The following is a 10,855-nucleotide window of genomic DNA, read 5'->3' as shown; positions in this document are numbered from 1 at the left end:
AGTTTGTTTCTCTCGTCCGACATCAAGGAAAAGTGGCCTCCCCCCACCCCCCCCCCACCCACCCGCCATTAATCACCCGAATGATTCGGGAGCGAAAAGCTTCCGAATGGTATTGAGTATTGGTAGAATAAATATCAGGAAGTGTCTCTTCCATCGTGAAATAGACGAGTAAAGTGAAGATACGGATCATAAATATCTGTATGTACGCGTGTCCTACTCAATTCACCAAATAGATAGATTGCTGAAAATTGGTGCTTCTCCCACTCCTTCCTGTACTTCTCCAGTGGGCAGGACATGCGGGAGGAAACACCAGCACCACATAAAGAGATCCAATAGATGCCGTTGATTGTTCAATTGGAAGGAATCTAGCTGGGATAAAGTTCCGGATCAGGATTCATCGACGTAGCGAACGGGTTGATGGAGTCTCGGAAGAAGAGAAAGGGTTACCCACTTTCTGAAGAATCACGAAATCAATTTCGTTGTATCGGTACTCTATCCATATCCATCCGCTTGGGGGAACGAGACGGAGTAGAAAAGTACCCTCGACGGGACCTAGGAATATTGTTACCATGCCAGAGAGATTCCGACAAATTCTTATTCAGAAGGGGCAGTGATATGGTAGTTTCATTTCCTACACCACGACCCTATCATGTCATGAAATAGAAGGGCACCCAAAATGGTTGGAAGAGTTGAATAGGAGAATAACTATGACCATCGCCATTGGAAAATCCTCCAAGGAATCGAAAGATTTGTTTGATAGTATGGACGATTGGCTACGAAGGGATCGTTTCGTATTTGTAGGTTGGTCCGGTCTATTACTTTTCCCCACCGCTTATTTCTCCCTAGGCGGTTGGTTCACCGGCACAACCTTCGTCACCTCGTGGTATACTCATGGATTAGCTAGTTCCTACTTGGAAGGTTGCAATTTTCTGACTGCCGCAGTTTCCACCCCTGCAAATAGTCTCGCTCATTCCTTGCTTCTACTGTGGGGTCCGGAAGCACAGGGAGACTTCACCCGTTGGTGCCAATTAGGGGGTCTATGGACCTTTGTTGCTCTTCACGGTTCCTTCGCTTTGATAGGTTTCATGTTACGTCAATTCGAACTTGCTAGGTCCGTACAATTACGTCCCCATAATGCAATAGCGTTCTCTGCTCCCATTGCTGTTTCTGTTTCTGTATTCCTAATCTACCCGTTAGGGCAATCCGGTTGGTTTTTTGCACCCAGCTTCGGTGTAGCAGCTATCTCTCGATTCATTCTCTTTTTCCAGGGTTTTCACAACTGGACGTTGAACCCGTTTCATATGATGGGAGTCGCCGGAGTCCTTGGTGCTGCTCTTTCGTGTGCCATTCATGGCGCCACGGTGGAAAACACCTTATTTGAAGACGGTGATGGCGCAAATACATTCCGTGCTTTTAACCCAACTCAATCCGAAGAGACCTATTCAATGGTTACCGCTAATCGTTTCTGGTCCCAAATATTCGGTGTCGCTTTCTCCAACAAACGTTGGTTGCATTTCTTTATGTTATTCGTGCCAGTAACTGGATTATGGATGAGTGCTATCGGAGTAGTTGGTCTCGCTTTGAATTCGCGTGCTTATGACTTCGTTTCCCAAGAAATTCGTGCGGCGGAAGATCCTGAGTTTGAAACTTTCTACACAAAGAACATTCTGTCGAATGAGGGTATTCGTGCCTGGATGGCAGCTCAGGATCAGCCTCATGAAAACCTTGTATTCCCCGAGGAGGTCTTACCCCGTGGAAACGCTCTTTAACGAAACTCTGTCTCTGGGTGGTCGCGATCAGGAAACCACAGGTTTCGCTTGGTGGGCCGGTAACGCTCGACTGATCAATCTGTCTGGTAAATTACTCGGTGCCCATGTAGCTCATGCTGGCTTGATCGTGTTTCGGGCTGGAGCCATGAATTTGTTTGAAGTGGCTCACTTCGTTCCGGAGAAGCCTATGTATGAACAGGGGTTAATTCTACTTCCCCACCTAGCTACCCTAGGTTGGGGAGTGGGTCCCGGTGGGGAAGTCGTCGATACCTTTCCCTATTTTGTTTCTGGAGTCCTTCATTTGATATCTTCCGCGGTTCTAGGGTTCGGGGGTATTTATCACGCTCTCATTGGCCCCGAGACTTCAGAAGAGTCCTTCCCATTTTTCGGCTATATATGGAAGGACAAAAATAAGATGACTACTATATTGGGTATTCATCTAATCTTGTTAGGAGCCGGCGCCTTCCTCCTAGTATTCAAAGCGTTATATTTCGGAGGCTTGTATGACACATGGGCCCCGGGAGGTGGGGATGTACGGAAGATTACGAATCTCACTTTAAGCCCGAGTGTCATATTTGGTTACTTACTCAAATCCCCCTTTGGTGGAGAGGGTTGGATTGTAAGTGTCGATAACCTAGAAGATATTATTGGGGGACATGTCTGGCTGGGATCCATCTGTATCTCCGGGGGGATCTGGCACATATTGACCAAACCATTTGCTTGGGCCCGTCGCGCTTTTGTGTGGTCCGGAGAGGCTTACCCGTCCTATAGCTTAGGAGCACTTGCTATTTTTGGTTTTACTGCTTGTTGTTTCGTTCGGTTCAATAACACGGCATATCCTAGTGAATTCTATGGTCCTACCGGTCCAGAGGCTTCTCAAGCTCAAGCTTTTACTTTTCTTGTCAGGGACCAGCGTCTCGGCGCCAACATAGGTTCCGCTCAAGGACCTACTGGTTTGGGTAAATACCTGATGCGTTCCCCCACGGGAGAAATCATATTTGGAGGCGAAACAATGCGTTTCTGGGACCTTCGTGCTCCTTGGTTGGAGCCACTGAGAGGCCCCAACGGTTTGGATTTGAGTAAGTTGAAAAGAGATATACAACCCTGGCAGGAGCGACGCTCCGCGGAGTATATGACTCATGCACCTCTGGGTTCCTTAAATTCCGTAGGTGGAGTAGCTACTGAGATAAATGCCGTGAACTATGTATCTCCCCGAAGTTGGTTGGCTACTTCCCATTTCGTTCTAGGATTTTTCTTTTTTGTGGGTCATTTATGGCATGCGGGAAGAGCCCGTGCGGCGGCAGCCGGGTTTGAGAAGGGAATTGACCGTGATACCGAACCCGTTCTTTCCATGACACCATTAAATTAGGACAAATTGCTGAGATATTAATGGAAAGTTATTACTTGGTAGTATTAGTACCTACCATACCAGACAAATTTCCATTTTCTACTGGTGGTTCTTTGCGGAACCGGGACACAGCTCATACATAAACTAACCCCCCAGTGGGGTTAGTTCGATACGTCGGTATATACCCAGCAGTAACCTTTACCTCGCGGATGAGGGAAGGGCGAGGTGTAACTCACTGTTCATTTCTATAGGGTTCCGGGAAACCACAAGTTTCGGTAGCATTTGCACTTATGTCTACAAATCACCCCCCTGGAGGGGGTGATTTGGCGATGACGACTCATCTCCGTAAGCTAATTTGAAGCTAATTTGAATCCTCACCAGTTGTATCTGGTGGAACGTACCCATCCCGCAAATGGGTGGGTAATTGACCTTTGATCATCCCGATAAGTCAATCGATAGAACTGGTATTTTAAATACCTCTAGTTAACATCAGATCTCTCATATTTTTGTTTGTTTCCTATCCCTCGAACCCTGATAGGGAAAGTATTGACACGGGACCTGGGCCTGGAGATGCGGCGCATGAACCGGGGCGGAGGAGGAATACCCCCAGACTGCTTCAGAAGATTCCTCTCATCTATCATTATTAAGAATAGGCTCCCCTCGGGGACATTGGCATTTTTTGGGAAATACTAGGTTGGTTCTTTTTAGACCACCGATAGACACTAATACCCCCTCCCGTCGGGTCCGGTACTGAATCAATTGAGGAGAGAGAGGGATTCGAACCCTCGATAGCGTTTCAGCACTATGCCAGTTTTCAAGACTGGAGCCATAACCACTCGACCACCTCTCCTAGAAAGCTCTTCTCCAATTCTTCGGAGATCTTGTCGATCTTGATACACATGTATTGTATCGAGATTCACCCCTATTACGAAAGATATGAGATGATGGTTTCCGTATGATTTACTATGAAATCAATATAGGGATCATTCCAAATAATCAAATTCTTACTCCTACTTGATGGATTATCAAGAGATTCGAAAGAGACATTGGATTCCGGGGTACTGAACTAGAAGGATCTTGTTCCGTCCAAAATCCTCGGTCTCGGTATGGTGTAAGTCCACCGGATGGGATCAGATGGTACAAATCCTCTACTTCTGATACGTCGAGAGTCCTAACCTACGACTATTGCTTTCCAATTGGCTTTATTCACATTAATCGCCATTTCATTCCTACTAGTAATTGGTGTACCTGTCGTGCTTGCTTCCCCCAATGGTTTGGTCAAGCAAACAAAAATGTCGTCTTTCAGGGGCTTCCTTATGGATCGGATTAGTTTTCCTAGTGGGTATACTTAATTCCTTCATATCCCAGAGATTCAATGTATCGGTAATTCTGGCCCCCTCCTCACGATTCATAATGGCGAGTGGGGAGAGAGAATCAATAATAATTACGGTCTACGGAATCGACACTTCCTCCTCGGGGGGGGGGGGGCTCTCCGTCCACGAGGGAAAATCCCGAGACGAGGTGGATGGATTAGGTGTGTTGACTAGAGGAGTTACCACATATATAGTTATTCAATATAGAACGGGGTGGCATATCACGCGGATATAGTTTGAATGGTAAAATATCTCCTTGCCAAGGAGAGGACGCGGGTTCGATTCCCGCTATCCGCCGACCCGACTTTCTTGCCCCGCTTCCACCCCCGGCAGTAGCCCCGGGATAGTTCAGACCGGTGGAGAGAATATTTTTGAGCTTCAGGAGTGAGATATTCCCAATTGAGGAAGTCATAACCGAGTGATTTTGAGGCGTAGATTTCCAATCTGGGTTTTCCCCTCGAGGGGAAACAGAACATTGAATGAACCAAAAGCAATGGAGAAGCCTATATACTTACTGATGCTGCTGGTAATTACCAATTATTATTGGGATACATAAGTTCATCGGTGAAAGAAATAATCGTCCATGGAAATATGGATTGGGTGAAGCTTTTCAACTGCCTCACTTCACTTCGGAGAATTGCAAGGTTTAAGTCTCAGCGTTACCTCTATGCCGTGTTCGACTTCCTACACATCTAGGAAGCAGTCGACCCTAGAGGTTGTGGGAGATGCCACATGCGGTTTCCGCATATAGGTATGCATCGAGCGGGATTTTGCGATAAGGATTCGGAGAGGTATTCCAATTCCCCATCCATTGGATGTTGTATTCGGGGGGATTCGGGAGAATCAGATTGACGATTTATAGATAATCTCTTATTATCTGAAGAGTGATTGGGCCCCCATCGTCCTAGAGGCCTAGGACACCTCTCTTTCAAGGAGGCGACGGGGATTCGAATTCCCTGGGGGTACTTATACTCATCTCGCAGAAGCACTTACGGACGTTATGGCTTCTCTTGCCCTCGTACCTTCTCAGGGTGGCGGGAGGGGCCCAGATTGAAAACATCAATAAACTCCTTTCATTTACACTTCCGAGACCGATTCTGTTTTCAAGTACTTCCAAGCCCGGTCTAAATCTATGGGTCGATGCCCGAGTGGCTAATGGGGACGGACTGTAAATCCGCTGGCAACGCCTACGCTGGTTCGAATCCAGCTCGACCCAGAAACCGCGGAGTTACTTCATTATAATTTGTATATCTCGACTGAGTTATTTGAAATGACTCAATAAAATGTAGCGGGATTGACGGGTCTCGAACCCCGCAACTTCCGCCTTGACAGGGCGGTGCTCTAACCGATTGAACTACAATCCCAGCAATTAATTAAAGTCTATGTACTGGGTGCTTAGGAGTCAATGCTCTATCTCCCCATCCACGGTGAATCCGACAAACCATTTTTACTCGAATCCCGTTTCGGATATACAGATGCAGGAGATATTAACCCCGAAAGCCCCAATTGTCTTGATTCTTCGAGGAGACGAGACATCCGCCTCGCGCCAGTTCCACATGCCCGCGCTTACTATGGATATTCACTACGAGTATTCAAATGAGCTTATTTGCGGGGCTAATCTCTAGCCACGTCCAACCCATAGGCGAGAGAGGAAGGGGAGGGAGGGGAAATTATTCCAGTCATTGATTTTTCCATCCATAGATTCCCACCCACAGTGCTTCTAGATTCGTTTGCTGCCACAGAAAGATGCGGTGACTAACCCCTCTTCTCTGTCTCAGTAAGAATATAAAAAAGGGGGGGGCAAGTTCTTGCCGAAGAAGCGTAAACAATCGACTACTCTTAAAATTTTCTTTCGTGATATACTATGTAATTGATATCAGAGATTTGACCAGACCGAGTTAATTTTTTTCTATCCCGATTATCAGATCCACTCTAGTAGAGTTGGATGACTCACAATATCACGATAAAGTTCAGGAGTCTCTCCTAATGGGGTCACTCAAGTTACTCCTCAAATCAATTTGAACCACTAATATGGAAGTAAATATCCTCGCATTCATAGCTACTGCACTCTTTATTCCAATACCTACAGCTTTTCTACCTATTCCTTACATTCAAACGGCTGCTCAGAACAATTAATCCGAGAACCTGGTCTATTGTTTCGCCGCGGATGGTAGTAAGTAGATAAGGGAAGGTTGAATATACGTCCCGGGGTAGGGGATGAAATAGGATGCTACTCCCGCGTGAAGTAGCAACTCGGTTGCCAGTAAACTACTAATTTTTACTCCCCCAATTTGAATTCCACAGTCCCATCCCATTTAAAATCTGGATAGATAGATGATCTACATAGATAGACCCATCTATCTATCGATCGGGAGGTCCATCTCACTCATCCTTTTTATTATGATTTCCATGGAACCAGGTCCCGGTGCAATAGTCGGAATCGGGCTAGTAGTGATAGGTGTATTCCTGTATGTCTCCGCAAAGAGGGAACCTAATGTATCTAGAGGTGTGGTCCCAAATGTACCCGTGCAACATCTCTGCGATTTTCAGCATATCTCTACCCGGGGATGTGAAACTTGAACTGGTGTCGGTAGTAATGAATCCCAATAGGAATCAATCCATGACTAAACTGATTCAATATGTTTCTCCATACTTCGAAAACTAGGGGGGGGGAGGGGATTGGCGGGTTCCAATATCTCTCTCCCCTGTGATATCTTTGGTTCTAGCCTCCCCCCTCTGGAGGGGAGATCTATATGTACATATGGATTTATGGGTAACCAATGGAGTCAGACATGAGTCTAAAGATCCTATTTTTACGGAACGGGGTGGATCGGGTGCATAAAGAACAAACCGGATTGAAATTTGAAAACGTGGAGAGATTTTCTATCTATCCATTGATTCGGATATATCAAGATTATCTATCTATTTCCCGATTCAATCCGGTGAAAGAGGATCCGGGAAGTTCGACAGAAGAAACTGACGTGGATGAGAAGTGAGAGATAACACCTCGCTCCAACTACTGGTCCTGCTTAAGCCACAACGAAATGAAAAAATCACCCCATGGTTTTTTGGGGGGGGGGGGGCGCATTACCCAATCCATAGATTCCCAACCTATCCCGATACTACGACTTTTTCCTTTCCTCCATTGGATTATTATGCGGAGGAATTCTTATCTTTCAAGGTTGGCGCTTAGATCCGATTCTACTATTATCTGAAATACTTTTAAGTGGAACTGCAATATTTCCTATTGCTGAAAATTTATATCTACGTAGAGAAGAGATCGAGGCATTTGATGAATCTAACCAGCGGATATCCAATAGGGTCGTTTGGAAACTACCTGGTTGACTCCCCCTCCCGGGAGAGAAGATTCCTACAGAGAGTTGAGATTGGGGGGGGGGGGTGAATTCTCCATAAATGGAAGGGAATTAGTTATACCATATGTGTTTCCTACGAAGAAGCAAGAGATTCTAGAGGGGGTCGAATCGTTGGGCCCACCCCAACGATTCACATCTCCCGGATTCTACTATACTAGGAGGAGTAGTGTAAAATTACTCACTGCGATCCCACTTCTTCCCCGAACCACAGGTGAAAGAGAGAATGTAGGAGTCACCATCGGAGCAGCCCAAGCAATACTAACCATATCCGTGGTCCGTAATTCCTATCCCTTCATATTGAATTCCTTTTCCTCCAACTACTGGGTGCTTATATGGATGAACCCGAATCGAAGTCAGTAACATATCGTACATGGGAATCAATTTCTGTTTCATATGATACCCGAGTGGGAGGAGGTAATAAGAGTGCGGATCCGTCCACCAATATATTTTATAATGTTACCAAGTCCCAATCCCCGAGGGGTTGTCAATCCATATAATTTACTCCTCGATTCCTGATACACTAAGATCAGGATTGCCTATCCGTGGCATATCCGGATACATCTAGCGTGATAGGCCATAATATACTATGGAGCATCTCGATTTGTGTCCGGGTCTGGCGCGGTAGTCAATCCCGAAATCGTCGAAATTATTGATACTGGCACAACAAGGCGACACCCAGATTCGAACTGGGGGATGAAGGATTTGCAGTCCTTTGTCTTACCACTTGACTATATCGCCCTTCTTTCACCTGCATCGAGGCACATGATTGATAGATGGGGGACTCGATATTAAGTATACCACTGAATGGGAATATTAGCAAGCTGCTCATTTTTCTGTATCGGATTGAGCTCGTAAGTATGTCGGATACTAGAAACCTTTTCTCCCCATCCAATCAATTTGATGGGTTAGGAAACCTTGCTGCCCACCCCCCCCACTTCCACACACATCCTTTTTATACTATGCATCCCCAGGCAGCCAACACCAATTTTTCCCTAGATTGCTCCACTATCCTCTGACTTACTCGGATCCCTACTGCCCACCCCCTGGTCTTGTTTTCCCTCCTAACACTCTTGGAAATATCTAACGGATCCTTCACGCTCCCCACCCCCCAGAAATGGTTCGCATAGATACCGGGTTCTACTTCGAAAAGTTTTTCCCTTCCTTGTCAATTTCACCCTCCCCACATTGATATTGACACTCCGTGGCAACAGCAGGTAGATATTATTAGGTCGTCCACCTTTAGGGATAGATTCTCGAATCTCAATAGTTCTTCTGATCCACCTCGGGTTGGGGGGGGGAGGGGTAAACCAACGATTTGACACAATGGATTGATTTTCAGTAGTATGTGAAGTGATATTCCCCGTATCAATGTTTACCGGATTGCTGTTCCACGAATCGATACTTCACGGCGCAAAAACTGGTTCTTCGCGGTAGTTGCTTCGCAGCGAGAATCGCAACAACTGCGCCAATTGTATCAATTATGCTGACGTTAATGCCTCCAGCGTCTTCTGGAGATCCAGCGAAGTGAATCTGTCTAACTAGGCACCTAGAATCTTTGTGATTTCGTGTCGAGAATCCCCATTCTCGTTGTGTCTCACCTTACCCCCACTCACCATATCGGTGGAATGACGGAATCGAGCCGATGGTTGATAAGTGGATGATAAAGATTTTTTGGGTGCAGGGAAGTCTTCCATCAGATCATTTTGAAATCCATTTATAGTTTGTTTGACACCTCCAATACCTCAAGAACCGCTGATGATGGTGGTATCTCCTTGGCCAACTCGGGAACAGTCTTCATCGGGAGAATCTACCAAATTCAATCCCTCACCCGGGAGAAAGAGAGGGGAGGGGGGATGCGAGGGAGAAGGAATCACTAAATGAATTGATGAATAGGTATAGGAGGGTTTCGCACGAGGATAAGATTTCAGTACAACATCAATAGGAGATAGGGAGATGTTCGTATTGCCAGAACTTGGATGAATTCAATTTGAGGGATTCAACTGCTTTGTTCATGAAAGATCATTTGAAGAACCTGATGATTTCCCAGAGATTGAAGATACGGATAAGGAAGTCGAATTCTAATCAATTAGTGAATAGTATCGATTGTCGGAACCTCCGATTGGGAGGAGAGAGGCTACATATCAATGTATCACATATTCATCCGATCCATATGTACCAGCTTAATTGATTCGGAAGAGAAGCGGAATAGTAGAAGAACAGGATGTGTTTCTCGGATCTATTCCCTCGATGACCTCCCAAGGAACATTTATAATCAATGGAATTGCTAGAGTTTTGATTAACTAGATATTGAGGAGTCTTGGTGTTTACCACAACCGCGAGTTGGACCACAGGGGATTTTTCACATATACCAGCATGATCATTTCGGATTGGGGAGGAAGATTCAAACCAGAAATAGATAGAAAGAGTAGGATATGGATTCGTATCAGCAGGAAACGAAAGATATCCATTTTGGTTCTACTTCTAGCTATGGGACTGAGTACGGAGGATATCCCGCGGAATGTACGTTATCCTAAGATTTTTCTGAATCTACTCAGAGAATCGAGAGAAACTATCGAATCTTCGGAAGATGCTATGCTAGAACTTTACAAACATCTATACTCTCCGGGAGTCGATGTGGTGTCTTCAGAATCCATATTCCAGGAATTGCAGAAGAGATTTTTCCAACAAAGGTGCGAATTGGGACGAATTGGTTGACGAAATTCAAACATCAAACCTAATCTCGATGTACCTGAAACGGAACATTTCCCACTACCCCAAGATCTATTAGCTGTCGCAGATTATTTGATAGAGATAAGCTATGGGATGGGTAACCTCGATGATATAGACCACCCGGGAAATCGACGCGTTCGGTCTGTAGCGGATCTATTACAGGAACAATTAAAATTAGCCCTGAATCGTCCGGAGAATTCGATCCGATAAAATATCCATAGAGCCGTCAGGCGTAGACGTCCATTAACTCTCGGGGGATTG

The 10,855-nt window shown here is 45.6% G+C and overlaps 1 non-coding gene across 1 annotated transcript; it reads right to left on the bottom strand.

Annotated features, from left to right (window-relative positions):
• Positions 1-3,879: 3,879 nt before the first annotated feature.
• Positions 3,880-3,967, bottom strand: TRNAS-UGA (transfer RNA serine (anticodon UGA)). The gene has a single exon. It is a non-coding gene; the product is annotated as a tRNA-Ser (tRNA).
• Between the last annotated feature and the right edge of the window lie 6,888 nt (positions 3,968-10,855).

The sequence above is a fragment of the Dipteris shenzhenensis genome, unplaced genomic scaffold (genome assembly GCF_047967505.1).
Source record: "Dipteris shenzhenensis isolate YYH24624 ecotype China unplaced genomic scaffold, Dip_SZ_1.0 scaf0225, whole genome shotgun sequence".
Taxonomy (NCBI): Eukaryota; Viridiplantae; Streptophyta; class Polypodiopsida; order Gleicheniales; family Dipteridaceae; genus Dipteris; species Dipteris shenzhenensis.
Note: the sequence above shows the minus strand (reverse complement) of the source record. Positions and strands in the feature narration are given on the sequence as shown.